Source organism: Mus caroli, chromosome 17 (assembly GCF_900094665.2).
Source record: "Mus caroli chromosome 17, CAROLI_EIJ_v1.1, whole genome shotgun sequence".
Taxonomy (NCBI): domain Eukaryota; kingdom Metazoa; phylum Chordata; class Mammalia; order Rodentia; family Muridae; genus Mus; species Mus caroli.
Genome location: NC_034586.1, coordinates 73,431,809 through 73,443,698, shown reverse-complemented (window position 1 = coordinate 73,443,698; position 11,890 = coordinate 73,431,809). Strand labels below are relative to the sequence as shown.

At 37.2% G+C, this 11,890-nt stretch overlaps 1 pseudogene; it reads left to right on the top strand.

Annotated features, from left to right (window-relative positions):
- Window positions 1-1,863: 1,863 nt before the first annotated feature.
- On the top strand, window positions 1,864-2,588 carry LOC110312165 (annotated as a pseudogene).
- The last annotated feature ends 9,302 nt before the right edge of the window (window positions 2,589-11,890 follow it).

Sequence of the window (11,890 nt, the reverse complement as noted above, 5' to 3'; positions counted from 1 at the left end):
ATATTTATTAGCTGAGCACTTAAAATAGGAGGTTCCCAATGAGACCAGAATTTCACAGTTCCTAGGGAGCATTAGCACCTTGCCTAAAAAATTACCCACTGGTTTCCACACAGCTTCATGCCCCAGGTAAGCTTTTGAGCTAAAGTATTCTGTATCTGGTTTTATCTCAGCAGATTGAAATTGAAATCTGACTTGTATTTATTATCTAGGTGTGTCTTGACATATTGAAACTCCCATGGTCACTTTTAGTTATCATTCCAAATATCTGTGGGAAATGATGAAACTCCATACCAAAGCCCTTGCACAGTGTCAGTTGTGCTTTGGCTTTTAATGTCCTCTCTGACTCAGAATTTTCCCTCCTATAAATGCCCATCTATTTTTGATACTATGCCCTATACTGTATTTTTTATGATTAGAGCTATAAATTGTGATTATCCTGTCTCTTCACCCATAGGTAATCCTGTTTTTGAAATTTTAAATTAAATTTTAATATTCATACTAAAAGTGAACTTTTGATAATTCCTCTCTAAAGCAAATTACTAGTATTCTGTTATGATTTTCATCTTTAGATTTAGCAGTATTCATTTATTAGCAGGTAAAATAATAAGAGTTCTTCTACTCTAAATCCACTAAAGGCAAATTTAATACACTTAGGATTAGAGATGACTCAGCAGATAAGCACACTTGCTTTTCTTACAGAGGATCCAGGATTGGATCATCATACCTACATGGTGGCTACAGTTTAAGGGTATCTGATGCCCTCTTCTGGTCTCCATGTCCATGAGGCATCCACATACTACATACATACAGGCAAATATTTGTTCACATAAAACAAAAACAAATAAATCTTCAAAGCGGAAACAAAATCAATTATCTTTCTTTTATAACTTGGTACAAAGCCTCATTTGCAGGTGCCTACCCATATTGACCTGACTTCTTAAGATTCCAGTCATTGTTCGACGAAATCACACACAACGGTAGTGCGGATTCCTGGTCAATATATCACTTACTTGTCCTAGAAAAGGCTGCATCAATAATCTCCAAACATCATTGACTCAAAGGATAGGCATGGTCCACATTAGTTGTATTTGCTGAGTACAGTGGTTTCAATGGTAACAGGTTGACATGGCTTCAGCATTTTCTTCACCGAAAATCCCCAAAGTAGCCTTTAATGTTCACTTAAACATATAGCGAAAGAAAAGAGCATCTCCAGACAGAATTTACTACATCATCATCGGTTATTTATTTAAGTAAATTTGTTCTTTGTTTCCTTTAAAAAAAATCAACCTCATTTTGAAACTTACTGGACTATGAACAAATTTTCTGGCCTGAGTGATTTTTTTTTTTTTAAACGCATGGTAGGAAAGGAAAACTGAGAAGAATCAAATAATTTAAGTTGAGCATGTGTTTTGTAGCTTTGTCCTCACAAATTTTCCTACTATTTGCCTTTTTATTGTAAGTTAGAGGTGTAATAGTAGTGATTTATATTGCTGATCAGAAGGGGATGCGATTACCTGTTTCAATGGTATCATTAGAAGCCCATTCTGGGTTATAGATTTACATACGCCTTGCTTTGGTTTTCCTTCAGAGCACAAGCCAAATAACATTATGTTGTGTAGTGTTCCATGAGATGTGGAATTAACATGCAATTTTACATAATACCAAGCTGTTTTCTTTACTAATATGCAACGAAAAAGTGTGAAAGTATTGGAAACCAAGTAATAACATTATCAAGAAGAATCTACATGTCAGTCCTCTCCTCCCCACCATGAGAACTAGGTCTGCTGTTTCCCGCTGCCCGAGGTCTGTAAGCTGTGTGCCCAGGAGTTTCCACTTGGACCTTTGCAATCAGAGATAACAGCGATGGCTTCAAAATGGAGGGCTACTGCATTTTGGTATTCTCACCCAGTACATGCAAGAACCTGGCAACATTATCATCATGCAGTGCTTTGCATGTGAAGCCACCAGAATGCCCACAGAAAATTCAGGGATTCCTATTTCACTTCCCCGTGGTTTTCCCCTCATGGAGTTCTTCCCCGGAACTCTCTTGCTTATGAGGCTGGGCATCCTTGGGACTCTCAAGGCCAGCACGTGGCATGGCAGGAGTCTCCCAATAGTGTTTCCCATCTCAAAAGCCCTAGGCAGCCTCTGCATAACAGGAATAGACCACAGGCATCCACAAGAGAAAATGAAGCAGTGTGTGAAGAGGAAGAGCTGGAGTCGGATTGAGATGATGAAGTGGAGTGTGACCTGAGGAAAATGGAAATCACCGAGGAGCTCTGCCAGAACTTCACACAGACTGAGAGTCACAGAGAAGAGCGATGGCGACAGCAGCAGCTAGACACAGAGAGCCTGAATGACTGTGTGAATGTGGACCATAGTCTGTACTTCAACCACCACAGGTCAGTGGAGCCCCCATCTGACTTCTCAAGGGGCCCTGAGAGCGGCACCAAGCAGAGATGAAACACTTATATGGGAACAACGGTCCCAAGATCCTGGCCATGGAGACGGCTGCGCAGCTGAGCTTTGACAAGCACTGTGACAGAAAGCAGCCGAAGTACTAATCTATCATTCTCCTGAAGTTCTGAGTCCTGGGCACTGGGAACTTAGGCAATGCCTCACAGTTCCTAGCCTTTCACTCTTTCATCTCTTCTGGACATTTTTTTAGAGAAAGAGGCCTGTATACTGACATGGTAGATACAGTCTGTCAGCCACTTATGATTCTGTCAGTGGGAGATAGCCAACACAAGGACCACTCACTGACATAAAGTGATAATTGTATGTATTGCACTGACTCTCAATTTTCTCTGTAATAATCCAGTTTATTGAAATCATTGCCTAGTGTTTTTCATTTTTAATTTCCTTCTTAAAACTGTCAAGAATGTCATAAAAGCCTTAAGCCACGTGCCACTTATTCCTACTTTTTTTTTTTTTTCGAGACATCGTTTCTCTGTGTAGCCCTGGCTCTCCTGGAACTCACTTTGTAGACCAGGCTGGCCTCAAACTCAGAAATCTGCCTGCCTCTGCCTCCCAAGTGCTGGGATTAAAGGCATGTGCCACTATCTCCCAGCCTTTATTCCTACTTTTTAAAGACCAGTTTTCACATAGCCCATGCTAGCTACAGACTCTTAAATCTTCCTGCTTCCACCACCCAAATGCTATCTTACAGGCTTGCACCCCCAACATTGGGCTTCTGTCCACATATTTTCTCTGACTGTAGCTCTTTGGATCCCTCTGGAAACTATGCAAGTGTATCGTAAGACAAGTGACACTTGTTACTGAGCTAGGTGTCAGTCAGTCCCCATGCTCTATAAAAGACCTGAGAGTACTCTGGGCTCAGCAGGCCATGTTGTCTGTGTCATAACTGCCTAACCCTATCTTCATACCATTAAAACAGCCATAGTTACTGAATAAACAAATGAATATGACTGTATTTCAATAAAACTTTATTTGTAAAAAACGAAACATAACAACAACAACACAGGAATCTACCTGTCAGATATATAAGTCAGCCAAATGAATAACCTTGACTCCTTAGAATTTGCCTTGCATGAGAGAAGTCAGTCATTGAAAATGACTAACAGACAAATATATAGCAAATTTTAAAAATAAACATTTTAAAGAAAACAGTCCAATGAGGACATACAGCCAAACTGTCACAAAGACAGAGAGAACAGATACTTTTCCCTTCAAAGGACATCTCAGACTGAGATGGGATATGCTGGAGTATGTACACATGTGTAGAGGTTTTGCTAGGAAGGCATAGGAACAGGCATGTGAAGAGGCACCATGTTTGATGCTGGCTTACTGTGTCCTACGAACTAAAAGGTGTTTATCATGCCTGAAGATGGAAAGAGTGACTAGTGTCTGAGCCTGTCACACACTGGTGTCTGAGTTCTGTCTACACACAGAACCTGTACTAAGGACACCAGTCTTCTCTTTGATTTAATGACAAATCACTGAAAATGTTAAGCATGAGTGTAATCAGGCCACATTTGAAATTGTCTTCAATTCATGGTACAGACACCCAAGGCTGGGTATCGAGGCTCAAGTGATGAAAATAAATTGATGTGCACCAAAGATGGGGCTAAAGTGGTGGTGTGGGCGGGACAACATCAAGTTGTGTGAGCACAGCAGAGTGAATGGAGAAAATCAGACTAATGAGGAACTCACATATGACCCCCACCTTCTAGGCTTGCACAATCAAAGTTAATGATAGCTCAGTTTAGTGAGCTATCAGACAATAAATAAATGATCACATTTGATTTCATTTCAGAGTTAAAATTTAAAAACCATATCTTATGAATGTCAAATTTGGGGTTTTAATTATAGAGCCAAAGCAGAAGATGAAAAGGTTGCTTCACAGAAGCATCTGACCTCTGGGGTGGGTCTTAACTATTGATACAACTTTGAAATCAGCAACGAGGCTCAAGTGGAATCATGAAGTGTGTAAGCCCATGAAGAGGCTTGTAACAGTGTTCAGAATATGAGGGGGCAGGTAGGAGAAAGAGAGTATAGAATTCAAGTGAAGAGATTTCAGAGATATTAAAGGAATGTTCAGTCCTGTCAAGTGCAGCATAAAAATTGAATATATGAATACAAATTTATTGAGTTGAGCATTTCAACTTTTTAATGAATTTACAAATGACAGTTAATGCCATAAATATAGTATAAGGTATATTTAGGTGGATGGAAAAGGAACAGAAACCATTTTGGAATTCAATTTTAAAATGCTAAAAATAGAAACTACCAATTATTCAACAATTTCAGAACTGAATATATGTAGCCAAAGAAAGTGAAGTCAAGACATCAAATGGATATTTGTATACCCACATTTTTGCAGTACCATCCATAGTAGTCAAGAGATGGAAGCAATGCCATTCTATTCGTGAATGGATTTAGAAAATGGGGTACACATAAACAGATGGAATGCTATTAGGCAATAAGAAGAATGAAACCCTGTCACTCATGGCAAAATATATGAAAATGGAGAAGATTGTGTTAATTGAATTGAGACTAACACAGAAAGATAAATACCATATGGTCACTTCTACATGTAAAGCTAGAAAAGACCTCAAAGTAGCAGAGTAGAATATAAATTACTGGAGATTAAGAGGTGTGGAGAATAAATGGAAGTTGGCTGATAGATATAAAACACTGTTATGTAGAAATAGTGAGTCTTAGAATTCAATAGTACAACAGAATAGAGCAATTTCTTCTTCACAATAGTGTAGGATTAGGGCTTGGTCTATTGCCAGTGTAAGGGTCTAGTTCTATACTATGTATTTTGTGATACAATGAAAGAGCTTACTATCTGCAAACATAAAGCTTGATAGGAGGGGGCTGGGAAGATGGTTCAGTGGTTAAAATAACTTACTCCTTTTCCAGAGGATATAGCTTTGATTTCCAGAATGCATATCAGGAGGCTCATAACTACCTTACACTCCAGTTCCAGAGAGTCCAACTCGTCTGGTTTCCACACACACCTTCATTCACCTACACTTATGCACATGTGCACAAGGTTATTTGCACACACACACACACACACACACACACACACCACACGTGCGCAGAGAGAGAGAGAGACAGAGGGAGAGAGGGAGAGAACTGGGGATCCATCCCATAATCAGTCACCAAACCCAAACACTATTGCATATGCCAGCAAAATTTTGCTGAAAGGACCCTGATATAGCTGTCTCATGTGAGGCTATTCCAGTGTCTGGCAAATGCAGAAGTGGATGCTCACAGTCATCTATAGGATGGAACACAGGGCCCCCAATGGAGGAGCTTGAGAAAGGACCCAAGGAGCTGAAGGGGTCTGCAACCAGATAGGTGGAACAACAATATGAACTAACCAGTACTCCCAGAGCTCCTGTCTCTAGCTGCATATGTAGCAGAAGATGGCCTAGTCGACCATCATTGGGAAGAGAGGCCCCTAGGTCTTGCAAACTTTATGTGCCCCAGTACAGGGGCACGCCAGGGCCAAGAAGTGGGAGTAAGTAGGTAGGGTAGCAGGATGGGGGGGTGGTATAGGGAACTTTCAGGATAGCATTTGAAATGTAAATAAAGAAAATATCTAATAAAATAAATAAATAAATAAATAAAATTAGAAATAAATCTTTTTAAAAAATGATAGGAAAATTATTGTGTTTGTCCTAATTTGATCGGCATATATTGCAATAGCACACAATACTTGATAAATCCAGTGTATTTATTTTGTGTCAGTTCAAATGAAACATGCAAAAATGATAATAAAAAGATCTTTCCTTCTGGATTAAAAATCTAAGGAACTAAGGTTTTTCTGGGGCTAGTTAGATCGCTCAGCTGGTAAATATGCCTGCTGCCAGGGCTGATGACCCGCATCCCACTTTCAAAACCTACATGGTATTGTAGAGAACCAAGTTCTGTAAGGTGTTCTGTAATCTCCTGCTCACACTGTGGTGTGCATTAACTGCCCCCCAAATAAACGTATAAATATCTTTTAGATTGTGTGATTTTCAGACTAATTAAAAACTGCTCAAATTTTGTAGTCTAAAAACTACAAAATTCTAAAACATATATATAAACATATATATATATAAATTTGAATAATTGAAATCATAATTAAGTAAACTTAATGTTCTCTATTATAGAACACATTCAATGAATTTCTTTGAAGTCGCTCCATTTGCTTGTATCATGAAGAGCACAGTAAAATTAGTGAATGTGTGATTAGCTAAGGAAGTGTCATTTTATGGATAATTTACCTAAAGCTATTTCCCCCCTGATGTTAGTATTTCAATCAGCACCTTCAATGAGAAGAAAGAATGCTCTGTTGCCAGTTTAATCTACTTTGGAGAGAGATTACAGTGATCTTTTTAATATAAAAAAAAGTAAAGAGTTAGGATTCTTAGTGACACTGAAAATGTGATAGAAGTGATGTTGTGTATGTTCCGGGGTACTTTCTAGGAAGCAAACATCAGAGGTGTAAGACAAACTAAATGACCTGGGTCTATAATCTATATGAGATATAGTTACTGTTCTCAGGAGAAGTTAAGACTGCTATATTGTAAATAGTGAGATCTATTCCTCATGGCAGTAGGGTCAATGGACTATGAGGTGAATTGAATGTTCTGCAATGATGGCATGCTATGGACAAGTTTGTGTATTTTAGAACTTTTCCTAAAAAGGACCAAAAATAATCTCTACTGACATTGATTCTAGGCAATGGAAGTTTCTGTTTTTCTTATGTGACTAAAATCTAGAATGATTATCATGATGACATTCTGTCTGCATCTAAAGTTAAGGTTTCATCAGATAAAGAAATGGCTGGTTCTTAGGGCTCTTTGACAGAGCTTCTTGGGTGATAACAACAACAAAAAAAAGAGAGTTTTTGAATGACTTGAAAACTATCTGTGGAATTTTTACATGACTGTTTTTATCATTATATAGATATATTTATTTGCAAGAAGGAAATTATGTGTGACCGAATCTTGCACCAGATTAAGGATGCTATGAATCAACTATGTGGTAGTCATTTGATGAACTTGATGATAAATACAGCAAATGGCTTATAGATATAGAATTGTGTATGTCCCTTGTTAATAAAAAAGGTCTGCATACCTTTTCTATAGGAAAATTTGTAATTTTTACCATGTCACTTTTAAATACATCAAAGCACATTGTTCATTTACTGAAATTCTTGGTATGGTTCCTTAGCATGGATCAAGAAATGAATGATTGTGATAGATATTCTTTTTTTTCTTTTTTCTTTTTATTGCATATTTTACTTAGTTGTATTTCAAATGTTTTCCCCTTTTCAAATTTCCCCGCCCTGAAACACCCTCTCCCATTCCACCTCCGCCTGCTTTTATGAGGGTGTGCCTCCACCCAGTCACCCACTCCCACTTTCTTGCCCTCACATTCCCCTGTACCAGGACATGGAGCCTTCACAGGATCAAGGGCCTCTTCTCCCAGTGATGGCCGTCAAGGCCATCCTCTGCTACATATAGGGCTAGAGCCATGGGTCTCTACATGTGTACTCCTTGTGATGGATATTCTTAACTCCTGATATTAGAAAGCACTCAAAATTTTACTTATTCATCTTAACGTTGTTTCAAGCTTTAGCTTTTTTTTTAAAGATGAGATATAATTAGATATATACCAATGATCTATCTGTCAAAATCAAGAATGGAAGAGAGCCTTGGTCATCATCTGAATCTATATTGTTCCAAGTCCTAAAAAACGTAATAAATCCAAGTTAAAACAATATCAAAATATAAAATACAGATCAAATTTCCAGAATCATTGTGAAAAGATGAAATGTAAAATAACTCAACTAGAAAGTTTATCACTGTTATATGTTAACTTACTTTAGACATTGATTAAATAAATTGTGTTATAATATTTCTATCTGTTCTTTGTCAGAGTTTTTCTGGAACATCTAGAGTTACAAACAAGGCTTACATTCTGCTTCTATTAGAGATCACAGTTCCAGATGAGTCTTTTCAATCCATAGGCTAGAGAAACAACTATTTATTAATTGATTCGATTTGTCCATTTCCAGTCCATTGATATTCACACCACACTAACTTTGAGTAGGGCTTCAATATGTTTAGTATGCGTCGTAATATTTGATTTTATAGCAACCTAGTTGTGAATATAGATTAGGAATTATACATTTCAGTTTATAGAGAAGGCACAGAAGTTTAAGTAAATTGGTGAAGGTCTCATATGTATAAAGTAGGAGGCGTGACCTGGACATCATTTTCATGACTCTTAGATGATGTGGTTTACTGCCACCAGCCACTATAAATGTAGGGATTAGAGGAGGTAGGACAACTTTTTTTTTCTCTCTTACAACCTGTCATAAATGAGGGATTAGTGAGAGAACACTCAGTAACATTTGTCAGGTCCCTAGTTTTATGGTAACTATCAGTCATTTTTTTAACCTATCATAAAAACAGAAAAGGGGAAAACAATACTACATCCAGACTTCAACAGAGTACTTCACAGAACTTCCAAAGTATTTTTGTGAAAGTAACAGTTTTAAGCAATTGATTAAAATCATAACCACCAGCTTTCTCTAAATTATTAATATCTGTTAATACTTCAGTGACAAGGTGAACTGGAACTCGCTAGGAACAGTGCCAGTGCCCCATGCTGTGCAGTATGGTTTTATGTCCCCGTCTTGCTACCACGATAATGCTGCTTCTACCTCTTTCTTACCTAATGCTAGAGGTGGTGACCATAGAATTACCTGCTAACAGACATTATATATACATTGCTTATTAACTAATTAGCTTGTGACCCTCATAATTGAAAGTTGTCACTTGTTTCACACCATGACTAGAACCCAGTTTAATTCTTCCAGTTTATGAATGACTGTTTTGTTTTTATGTGCTTGTTGACTGCATTCTACCTACCACAGTTTCATGTTTATTGGTGCTATTTATGTTTTTCCTCTTATTGAGGACATTTGATATATTTCATCCTTTTGAATAATGCCTAGTCCCTGTTTTGGCTACATGGTAGTGAGACATGACGCATGTTAGCTTGCTTTCCAGAGTCCTGTTTGGGCAGTTTCCCATCTGCTATTCCTCCTTGGTTTTTGTTATAATTTGACCCCAGTTCCCTTCATATGTGTTCGTTCTGTTCCTAATGAAACTGCTCTAGCTCTCAAGAATAAGTCACTTTCATTTTCACTCTATTTGTAACTCTTATTTAAACATGTGAATTTGTCTCTTCTATTTGAGACTTACTGGACAGAAATCACTAGGAAGATGTTCATATTTTCTTCACAGTATGGCACTTACCATTTACTCCAAAACCAAAGATCATACATTCATAGTTGACTGTCTATAGTTATTAGTTGTGTATTGAGGTTAGATAAATGTTCTAACACTCAAATTTTCTAATAAAAAACCGGAAATAACAATAGTATATTCCTTAAAATAGTGCTATGTGTATTAAATAAGGTAAAATCTGTCGAGTATCTACAACACTTTAAGCATAATAAGCAATGTAGAAGTGTCATAAGTTATAATTTTCAATGTCATTTGGAAAAAAAAATGTTTGGAGACCCTTGGTATTTAAAAGAGTTCTCTGATATTTGTTCCCTTACTCTTTAAAGATCTTTTTTTTTTTTTCTACAACGGGCACATTCCCACCCCCAAGTGGTGTCTCACCAGATGATGGTGGTCATTTCCAATTGTCACTTTATTGTCAGGGGTGTCAGATGGAAGATATTATTTCATTGGGAGGACAATCTTGCACACAAGTGAATATTCCAAATCATTACGATATTTGAGCAATCACTGGATTTGTAAACAGAAATCCCATTTCTAATTATTTAAAGCCAAGATTTAACTTTCTCACACATGGGGAATTAAAGGTTTTTCATTTGCTTGTTTTGTGCTTTTACAACTTTAATGCACAATAAATTCTTTCAGAGTGTAACTCACCAAATAGCCAAGAGAAAGTGTGTTCTCCTCTGGAGCCTTACCAATCACTATCTCTCATGACTATGCTAGTCCTGATTTTTATTCGGTATTCATATGTGCAGTTGTCACAGGTAGGACCACCATCTGTTGATGCTTCATTTTCTTTTGTAGTTTGCATGTGATGTGCTCAATCAGGTTTAATTTGAGGCATATACTATTGCATTCTAAGTATTTTTTTTTCTCTATCCATCTACCTGCCTGGGAGATAAGGTACTGTATGAATTTCTTTGATATTATGTTTATTATTATGTTTTGCCATCTATTGACTTCATTTTATTTTAGCTATATTTGAACTATCCAATGCATTTGTAATTTTATGTCATGAGATAGGCTTGAGTTTCAAAATTCCCTGAAAGAAATTTGTCAACAATGTCATTCAAAAACAATATTTCATGGTTTTAAAATATGCCTAGTGGTTGTGATAAATCGATATTTGATTATTTCTGTCTTTTTAATGTTTATGTGATTTAATGGGAATACATCTTATTTACCAACATGGTTTTCTATTCTTTATGGAAGGAAAATACTGCCTTGATTCCTTTTGAATCTATTCACAGCTGGCATCCAATAAGTGGTGTTGACAGCCGGACTCAGATTTAAAGTGAAGCAGGAAAATTCTGAAAGTGGAGTCAGAAGTTTAAGGTAAATTGAAAATAGAGTGCTTGAAAATGTGAGTTCACCATGAGGAAGCCTTCAAAGCTAAAGGACAAGGGAAACAGAGAATGCCTGCCGGGCTGCAATAGAAAGTGTGATGCTGAGGAAAATGCAAAGTTTAGCTGTAAGACAGATGCAGCTCCACCATGCCCTGGCAGTGCTCAGCACAAGCATCAAAAATTTATTACTGTGAAGCACTCAGAATCCTAGGCTTTTTCTAGGAGGACAGAAAGCATCAGTTACATAAACCTTGAAGTTGGGTATCTGTTGCTTCACACACATGCCTAGACATATGCAGATGAAATTTCACGTACACTTTCATAGCAATGTCTATTTTGAAAGATCAAACAGGAAGAAATGCAGAAAACAAAGGAGTCAATTTTCAGTTCAGTATGTTGTTCTATATAGCCTATAGGTAACCTCTACCTTACTCATTTGAAATTATTAAAAATGTAATTTAAAGGTCAACAACATCCACTGTGGCTAAAATTTTGTGAAATAAGTGTTTCATTTTTGCCTCTGTGTGTGTGTGTATGAAAACTGTGTGTTCATATGTATATGTAAATGTATATGCCTGTCATATATAAATATGTATCTGTTTTAATAAAATGACTGCTTTATTATATCATCCTTCGTAAAGAAAACCCTGAGTTGTGGAATTTGTTTTGTTTTTTTGTTTTTGTTTTTTTCGAGACAGGGTTTCTCTGTATAGCCCTGGCTGTCCTGGAACTCACTTTGTAGACCAGGCTGGCCTC